The 10,530-nt window shown below is 44.9% G+C and overlaps 1 long non-coding RNA gene across 1 annotated transcript; it reads right to left on the reverse strand.

The window, feature by feature from the left end:
* Window positions 1-3,892: 3,892 nt before the first annotated feature.
* On the reverse strand, window positions 3,893-8,337 carry LOC141048441 (uncharacterized). Its single transcript, XR_012220063.1, has 2 exons — window positions 7,989-8,337; window positions 3,893-4,442 (listed from the first exon to the last, which is right to left on the reverse strand). It is a non-coding gene; the product is annotated as an uncharacterized lncRNA (long non-coding RNA).
* Between the last annotated feature and the right edge of the window lie 2,193 nt (window positions 8,338-10,530).

The raw sequence follows: 10,530 nt of genomic DNA on the forward strand, positions 1-10,530 counted from the left end.
CCTGCCGACTTCAACTCAAAAATATTTCACGCATCCGTTCATTCCTCACCCAAGAATCTGCAAAAACCCTAGTCCATGCCCTCATCATCTCTCGCCTTGACTACTGCAACCTCATGCTCTGCGGCCTCCCCTCAAACACTCTCGCACCCCTCCAATCTATTCTAAACTCTGCTGCCCGACTAATCCACCTGTCCCCCCGCTATTCCCCAGCTTCTCCCCTCTGTCAATCCCTTCACTGGCTCCCAATTGCCCAGAGACTCCATTACAAAACCCTAACCATGACATACAAAGCCATCCACAACTTGTCTCCTCCATACATCTGTGACCTCGTCTCCCGGTACTTTCCTGCACGCAACCTCCGATCCTCACAAGATCTCCTTCTCTACTCCCCTCTTATCTCCTCTTCCCACAATCGCATACAAGATTTCTCTCGCGCATCACCCCTACTCTGGAACTCTCTACCACAACATATCAGACTCTCACCTACCATCGAAACCTTCAAAAAGAGCCTGAAGACCCACCTCTTCCGACAAGCCTATAACCTGCAGTAACCACCGATCGACCAAACCGCTGCACGACCAGCTCTACCCTCGCCTACTGTATTATCACCCATCCCTTGAAGATTGTGAGTCCTCGCGGGCAGGGTCCTCTCTCCTCCTGTACCAGTTATGACTTGTATTGTTTAAGATTATTGTACTTGTTTTTATGTATACCCCCCTCACATGTAAAGCGCCGTGGAATAAATGGCGCTATAACAATAAATAATAATAATAATAATAATAATAATAATGAAAGACCCTGAGAACAGCCTCAAACAAGAAACACAGAGACCCCAACCACCCGGGTCTGAGGGAAGCCTATGAAACCATACAAAGGCAATACAAAACCATCCTCAGGAGGAAGAAGCAGAGTCACATCTCAACCAAACTTAACGAACTCCAAGACGCCCTCCAAGACAACGCCTTCTGGGAACTATGGAACCACATGGGCACAAAAGACAAGAAAAACAACATCCATATCCAAAACGGCAACATCTGGCTCCAGTACTTCAGAGACCTCTATAAAGACATTCCAAAGGAAGAACGAAGCCAAGAACAGGAAAGCATAATGGCAAAGCTAAAAGAAATGGAGGAAAAAGTAAAACATTTCCAAAACCCCGTGGATACACCCATTACATTACAGGAAGTAGCAGAAAGAATCTCTTCCATAAGATGTAGAAAAGCCGGTGGCCTGGATGGAATTCTACCAGAAATGCTAAAGTACAGCCCACCAGAAATACAGGCTGCAATGGTTAAACTCTTCAATATTGTGCTATGTGCCGGCTATTTCCCTCGTACCTGGAAGCAAGGCCTCATCACACCCATCCACAAGAATCGGGACAGGTATGACCCAGCCAACTACAGAGGAATATGTGTCAGCAGCAACCTGGGAAAACTGTTCAACAGCATCCTGAACAAGAGGATCCTCAGCTTCCTCACCGAGCACAACGTCCTCAGCAAGAGCCAAGCAGGGTTCATGCCAAACCACCGCACGACTGACCACATCTATACCCTGCACAGCCTCATACAGAGACACGTCCACAATGCAAAGCACGGGAAGATATACGCCTGTTTCGTGAACTTTAAAAAAGCCTTTGATTCGGTGTGGCACCCAGGCTTATTCCTGAAACTGCTGGAGAGCGGAATAGGAGGAAAGACCTACGATGTTATCAAAAGCTCCTACACCGAGAACCTCTGCAGTGTGAGTGTGAACGGCAGAAGAACGGCCTATTTCCAGCAGAGCTGGGGAGTCAGACAAGGCTGCAGCCTAAGCCCAACGCTCTTCAACATTTACATCAACGAGCTGGCTACCGCTCTGGAATCTTCCACAGCACCAGGTCTCACCCTCCACGACGCGCAGGTGAAATTCCTGCTCTATGCAGATGACCTGCTGCTTCTGTCACCAACCGAGAAAGGCCTCCAAGACAACCTGAAAATCTTAGAGAAATTCAGCTCCACCTGGGTACCTAAAGAAAACCAACATCATGGTGTTCCAGAAGAGAAAGAGAAAATCAGACCAGCACCCTTCATCTGTCCTCAACAACTGCACCCTTACAGGAACCGACAAATATACCTATCTGGGCCTAGAGATTCACCGGTCAGGGAGTTTCAAACAAGCCATAGAGACCCTGAAAGACAAGGCCTGCAAAACCTTCTATGCCATCCGAAGGAAACTACCATCTTAAGCCACCAGTGAGGGTCTGGTTAAAAATCTTTGACTCTATCATCGCACCAATCCTCCTGTATGGCAGCGAAGTCTGGGGTCCTCACACCTACCCAGACTGGTCAAGGTGGGATTCCTGACCAGCAGAAATATTCCACCTGGAATTGTGCAAGCACCTTCTCCAAGTCCATCGGAGCACCTCCAACAGTGCTTGCTGGGCCGAGCTGGGCAGATTCCCTCTACACCTAACGGTTCTAAAGAGGGCACTGTCATTCCGGGCTCACCTACAAAGGAGCAATCCAAGCTCCCATCACCATAAAGCCCTGACACATGTAGGGGAAACAGAAAAACCAGGACCCTCGGAACAGCTCACCCAAACCCAACCTGACCAGAACACCAATCACAACAACCGGAAAAAAGCCGGAATCAGGAAGATGGTAGACGAAGGCAAGAAGAGGTACGTAAGTGACTGGAAGAATGACATCATCAGCTCACAGAAACTGACCATGTACCAGAGTCTACAGAGAGACTACAGACTGGCTCCATACCTGGAGAAACTCCCGGACCCCAAAGACCGCAAGATCCTGAGCCGATATAGACTCAGTGCCCACTGTCTGGCCATCGAATCCGGCCGACACAGGCAGAGCTACAAGCCCAGGGAGGAAAGACTGTGCCAACACTGTGACCAGGAGGCCCTGGAGGATGAGACCCACTTCCTGCTACACTGCCCCAAATACTCAGCAGTGAGGGACACTCACTTCAGGAGACTCTCACATCTCTTCCTGAATTTCATGAGCATGAAGGAGGAAGAGAAAACATACATCCTGCTGGGGGAAGAAGAGAGAGTAGTGGAGATAGCAGCGTGGTATGTGAGCGAATGTCATAGACTGCGAGAAAGACAGCCATGATATGCCATGGACTTCTATAGCCCCATCCTGGATCTGCCCGAACCCACCTTTCCTACAGCCCCTACCCAACATCCCTACAGTCCCTATCCCTATTCCCTTTTGTACACTTGCTGTGGCAAAACTAATGTGTATTTAGTCCTGCCAATAAAGCTTCTTTGAATTTGAATTTGATATTTTTTACAAGTGCTTGAGACATCAAACAAAACAGCCATTGTCTGGTATACTAAGCAGGATTTTTGATTTATTAATGCACAGCAGGGCACTCAGAGAGGGGGCTAGGCAGCTTTGGAATGCTATGAACCTGCAGATTAACCTCATATCTTCATGTTAGTAGCTTTTATTATATGACAGTCTCATTTTAAATACTGTCACAAATAAAAAAAAAAAACTTCCAGACTAGAGATGTAGTCAGAAGAATTTTAGGGTGTGAACAAAAATGTGAAACTTCTCAGCCCAGGAGTGTTAATAGAAAACCATTATATAGGAGTTGTGAGATAAGAAAGATACACAGGGACAATATGGAATCTGTTCTCTCACATTCCCGATTTTGTGAACAATTGTGGGTGTTTCAGGAGGTATATAGGAGCGTGCTACCTGTGTTCTCAGGTTTTTTCTACTTGCTTCATGTCAATCTCCAACCTGAATACCCATGTCAGTCTCCTACCTGAATACCCATAATTGTATCATAACACTGAATCTCTTCTTGCTTGTGGTCATTAATATACAACCAGGGGTTCTTCGACCAGATTTCCTTTACACATAGACTCGATTAAACTGTAATATAACATAGATTAGCACTTTACCAGCTACATATGCCAACAAATAAAGCAATACTGTTTGCACACAGGTTTGTAAGATCCCTGAGAGCCACCCCACCCATTCAGACACTTTCACCAATTGGCTGGGTTCAGGAAAGAGAATGTTTCTCCCCACCAAGATTTCTTGTCTGCATCGTGTTCCTGTAACCATTTCTTCCTTGTTTTGGCTATTTTCTGTATATTGGCCTTAACCTGGAGATTTCCCATAAAATCAATATAGTGACTACAAGGAGGACCTATTATCTGACACATCCCGTCTTCTTTTGCTGTGAAATAGTCCGTTGGTTAGTGACTACAATTAGCTGAGATCATCATTCTTTTGGTGGGGCGACTTTTTTACAGCGATGGAAGGCTTTCCAAGTGAGTTCTCCATCAAGCTTCACCAATGCTGATGTAGTTACAAGAACCTGGTATGGCCCTTCAAATCTTGGCTTACTGCTCTTTCTTGTGCTTCTGTTTAGGAGCACCCAGTCTCCCGCCTCCAGATCATGTAGTTTTGCTTCTGATCCACCGTCTGAAAAGGAAAAATACATCTATTTATCACACTGATTGATTGTGCAAGGCTTGTACATAGCAGGTCAAGCTATAATGCTGCATCTGAAGTATCTGTGGGAAGAATAATCCTGTTCTAGATGCTGAACCAAACAGTACCACATATGGAGAGAGACCTGTTTTTTCTACCCAGAGTGTATATTATTGAGAAATAAGCTAAAGGCGAGCATCAGGTCCATGGTTTGTCGCTCTCCTTCTTTGCCTTCTAGATTTACGCTTCATGACCCATTCCGCCTTTCCACTGCTCTGTGGGTGGGTGTTAATTTCCCAGACACTGAAGAATCTCCCTCATCACCTCTTCTGTAAAATGTGTACTTTACGAGTTCCATATCTACACATCATCTCATTCATGAGTTTTTGAACACTAACCTTAGCCGTAGGTTTTGGCGCTGGATATGCCTCGGGCCAACCTGAAAAGCAATCAGCACTGACAAACAGAAACTCATATACACCTACTCGTGGTAGCTGTATATAGTCAACCCACAATCACTGGAACGGCTACAGCGGATGAGGGGTGTGCTTCTTTTTTGGGATCTTTAAATTTTTTCCTATGTTGTGTCCGGCACACATCATACAAGATTGGGTGTACGTGGTTGCCTGGGTACTTAACCCTGGTGCCACCCACACCTTGAAAATCAAGGCACACAAAGCTATTTTTGACAAATGTGTAAGTCAATGAGCCTTCATAGCGAAGAGAACTCCATCCTGGGCAACTATCTTCCTTTGCCTGGGCCTTCATGTTCCTCCATCCTGGGCCCTCATGTTTCTTCATCCTGGGCCCTCATGTTCCTCCATTCTGGGCCCTCATGTTCCTCCATTCTGGGCCCTCATGTTCCTCCATTCTGGGCCCTCATGTTCCTCCATCAGAGGCTGCGCTGAGTCAGGGTGTGGAGCACAGAAATGACGTTAAATGGCCTCTGGCCTATCAAAGGCCACACTCGTCAGCACACGCCCTTTGATATGAACGTGACCTTTCTAACAACCGCGATTAATGGCGGGCCCCATCTATAAACCAGGGCACACTGGAGGATTGTCCGGTGTCTCGCCAGGCCAGTCCGGCGCTGTGTATGTATGTCTGCTATTTCCTCCTCTGTTATGGAAAATAGTCTTCTGCATCTTTCCCCCCTTTAGAATCCAGGGGCAGCAGCCTAGCATTAATCACAGTGTGGTGACGCATCATGCTAGTTTTTCCATGGGAAAATCGCGGGAATTTAAAATGCGATTTTCCCGCGGATTGGAATTCCGAAATAATCGCGGTAACTTCCGTGGGAGTTCCGCTACGTGTCAACGTAGCCTTAGTGTTTAGGGTCACTTTGACGTGGTTGGAGGTGTTTGCGCTCTTTGATCAAAAAATGTCATCTAAGTACTTTACGTTTGTAAGGTCATTTTGTGTATTACAGTCTAGACCTGCTGCTAACAATCATTAACCTGTTAAATATTGCTGTCAATCTCTGCCCATCGGCGCACCAGTGATGTGATTCCGGGTCACCAATGGATTGTCATGACAGCTGGGGGTCGAATAATTACGACCCCCTTACCTGTCATTACGGAGCTCCTTGAAACCCTTCCTGCGGCTGGGCTTCAAAGGAGACTATGATTTTTTTCTGTATGCAAGTGTAGCGCAAGTGATTGGACAATCGCATCTTCAAGTCCTCTAATTGGGCTAACGAGTTCAGTAAAAAATATACCAAAAATATGAAAAAAAAACAGAAAAAAAACCCAAATCATTCCCCCTTTCCCCCATTCAAAATAAAGATATGTAAAATAAAAAACACAGATATTTGACATTCTCGTGCTAAAAAAAAAAAGTCAGATCAATCAAAATACAAAAACAATTAACCGGATTAGCAAAAAACAAAATGCCAAAATTGCGTTTTTTTTGGTGGCTGCAATTTCACAAAAAATGCTGTAACAAGTGATCAAAAAGTCACATATATCCCGAAATGGTATCAATGAAACATCGTCTCGCCTTTCAAGGTATAAGTCATCACACAGCTCCATCGGCTGAAAAAGGAAAATGTTACGGGTCTCGGAAAATGGCGACACAACCCTGAAAAATGTTTTTGCAAACTTCAGATTTTTCTTTAACCATTAAAATAATTCCGTAATCGTATTGATGAGGATGACCATATTGTGGGGTCATTTTTACCATATAATGTAACCTATGAAAACAATTCCCAAAAAACAATGTCAGAATTGTGTTTTTTTTTTGTGAAAAGCCTGCAAATATGGTGCAGCCAAAACAAGTACAAATATATAAATGTTATTAAAGATACAACATACAGATGAAAAAATATGGCGGACACAAGAGGGCGACAAAGCACAGCAATTGGATAAGACTGAATGTATGATGCATATATAATAATATAAAAATAATATAAAAAGTAAAGTACTGAAAAAATAAAAGATAATATGATGGGAAGGAAAAAATGACCACACGATACAAGGAATGAGGCAGAACCCGGTAGGAAAAAAGATCACCTGCATTCATTAAATAATATCTAGAGAGATAAAGTGTTAGGACACAGTGAAAGGAATCAAACTCATAGCTTCCTCCTGACGGAAGAAGGGGAGGAAAAAAATGGAACCGAAAAAAATGGAAATACACAGCGGCGTGAAGGTGTTAATGGATAAAAAAATATCATTCACGCCATGTACCGATCACCGTAAATAATCTAACTCTATTGTATGAGCTATTATTTGTGATGTTTATTTATTTACCGGTATTTAAAAAGTGCATTAAAAATATCATTATAGCAATTTTTTGTAGCAATTTTAAAGAAAGAAGAAAGTCTCTGAATTTTGTTTTATCCCTGGAATACAGGTATATAGAAATGCCCTGGTATATTGTACCTCTATGTACAGTATAATTTGCCTGTAATGAAGAAGAATGCAATGCACATTCCAGTACAGAAAATTCTCTAATTCTTGTCAGTGAAGCCTGGGACACATAGAGCTATTGCTGCTGCCTGTAATGCTACATGTTGGGAGTTCGAATAGCAGCAAAAAGAGAAGAGTGATGAATGCACCCTGATGAGGAGGAACAACTGAGCAATGAACGCAGCATCTCCATCCCTTTGGGACATTTGGAAGAATGATTATCTGGAGAAGAAAGGGTGAGCACTACCACGAGTCCTGTGTAGGCCAACAGTAAAGCCTACTGAGACCCTTCATGTGTGGAGAAGGTCACTCACAATGTGCAGGGGGCCTCTTCTCCTCCATGGAGGGGCTCACTCACAATTTACCTAAGAACAAGACCATGAATAAAGAACGGGATCTAAACCTCCTCCAAGAACAACGTCTCCCATCATCCAGGACAACGTGGTGATGAGTAATAATTTTTGCACCATGATGGAGACTATGAGGTAAAAGTGATAAGTTTGTGGCTGGGGGAACAAAATATTGACCTTTTGACTACATGGCCAGAAACAAAACACAATTTATCACATAAATAAGATGTAATAATCCTCTAATATCAGGAACAATCCTGATCTCCCTCCATACTCACCAGCAGTCACTGCACCCGCGTGAAGGAGAATCTCAATGCAGGAGCCCATCTTCTTACAAACTCAGGAGCAGGAATGTGTCACCCAAAGGAAACCCGATGTGACACCATGGCAGGACCAAAACAGGAGCTCAGCGATGATAGGACGACAGCTTCCTCTAATAGGAAAAAGATCTGCAGCTGATCAGCAGTTACCGTGCAGAGGGAGGACGGAGAGGAGACACTAGTGATGGGCGAGCACATTTGCGATCTTCACACTTAGTCACGTGCCCATGAGCTGCTCGCCCTATTTTAATGTTCAGCGAAAAACTGAGGGAAGCAGAAGAGAAGCTCGTTGTCACGTAACTGCGTAAGTATGAGTGAAGCGGCCATATGATGAGTGCTGGAACCAGCGAGCAGAGCTCAGTCCTGACAGTGAGATTACACGCTGTTAGGATTGGCTGCAGGGCTTCAATTTATCATTAAAGGGTGAGTCCAGGTTTGAAATGAAAATCTGCAGTCATTATAGGTTGCTGCAGGCTTCTGAATTCTCACAGCGCAGGCACTGCACACTTTTAGGATTCTCCCTTGCACAAGTACTGTATGTGATTTTTATACCTCTGGCCACATTCCGACTAGACGTGCCCGGCCTCGCTCAGTTCATTTTCATTGAGTGAGGCCACACATGTCTAGTCAGCACGTGACCACATGTATGCAAATCACCGGGACCAGAGAATCCCGACAGCGTGCAGTGCGCACTGTGAGGGTATGTTTCCACAGTCAGGATTCATTTAGTATTTGCTGCGGATTGGACGCTGCGTACAGCCGCAGTGTCCAATCCGCAGCATCCAGATGTTACAGCATAGTGGAGGGGATTTTCTGAAATGGTGGCAGACCTGTGTAACTGGACATGCGGTGCGTCTTTATAGACCGCAGCATGTCTATTTATCTTGCGGAGACACTCCGGATAACACAGTCTAATGTATAGGATGCGGTGATTCCACATGTGTTCAATGAATATATGCGGAATCACCAATGCGTACAAAAGGGGGCAGCGCTTTGGGTGGAGTAGCGATCCGCTGCTTTCAAAGCGCTGAGAATCTTGACTGTGGACACATAGCTTAAGAGTTCAGAAATCTGCAGTCACATAGAATGACTGCAGACTCAGCACAAACCTGGACAACCCCTGTAATGCTCCTAACAAAAATAAAAATATGAGAATTAGTACCACGAAAAAATGACATCCAGGCACCTTATAGATGATGTTGTCTCTGGAGCCATTCTCTTTCTTTTCTTCTTCATCTTGTCCAGACTCCATGAGTTTTCTAAGCCGTCTCTGCAGACTTCCATCTTCTCCGGTCTTCTGCAGCAAATCTCCACATGACGCCCTTAAAGATAGAAGTGTCATTATAATGCTCCCAAATATAAATATCTGCCCTACACTGAGCCCCTGAATAAATAATTGCCCCTCACTATAGTCCCTACCTAAAATATGACCCCACACTGTCTCTCTTATGGTACATGCTCGTCACTCTGACCTCTCCTTTCTATACTGGGACCCCTCTTCACACTGTTCTCTCACACTTGTCCCCCCTATAGGGCCCAGTCGCTAAACTGTGCCCCTTCATCACACTCCTCCCTCCTTGGTATACCGTCACCTCCTGGCTGCATCCTTACACTGTTGCCCCATGCTACACCTCCCCCACACTACTCAGTCTCTATTCTGTGCCCACTCACACTTTTATCCCCCCATACTGTCTCCTCGCACGTTTCCCCCTCCGTCCTCACACATCACTCTGACTCCCCATACTGTGTCTGCACCCATCCCATCACACTTTATACTGTGTTCTCATACATTTTCCCCTCGCTACTCATACTGTGTCTGCACCCATACCACCTCTCACCATTCTGTGACTGCACCCTTCTTCCATACATCTCATACCATCCTCCTCATATTGTGTCTTCAAATTTCTCCTGCTTCCAATATTGAGTCTACACCTGCCACTCCCTTGCTCCCCAAATTGTATTCTAAAATCATACCACGAAATCTCACCCAGCCCCGTTACACTAAAAACTCCCATCACAGTAAAATACCCCACACAGTGAATACCCCCCACACACACAGTAAATGCCCCCATACACACAGTGAATATCCCTCTCATACACAGTGAATACCCCCCCCACACACACAGTAAATGCCCCCCATACACACAGTGAATATCCCTCTCATACACAGTGAATACCCCCCACACAGTGAATACCCCTCTCATACACAGTGACTACCCCCCACACACACAGTAAATGCCCCCCATACACACAGTGAATATCCCTCTCACACACAGTAAATACGCCCTCACACATACACAATAAATACACCCACATACACAGTAAATACCACACACACACACACACATACACAGTAAATACCCCACACACAGTAAATACGCCCTCACACATACACAGTAAATACCCCACACACACAGTAAATACGCCCTCACACATACATAGTAAATACACCCACATACACAGTAAATACCACACACACACACACACACACATACACAGT

The sequence above is a fragment of the Dendrobates tinctorius genome, unplaced genomic scaffold, assembly GCF_039654945.1.
Source record: "Dendrobates tinctorius isolate UK_male_01 unplaced genomic scaffold, ASM3965494v1 ptg000135l, whole genome shotgun sequence".
In the NCBI taxonomy this organism is placed as follows: domain Eukaryota; kingdom Metazoa; phylum Chordata; class Amphibia; order Anura; family Dendrobatidae; genus Dendrobates; species Dendrobates tinctorius.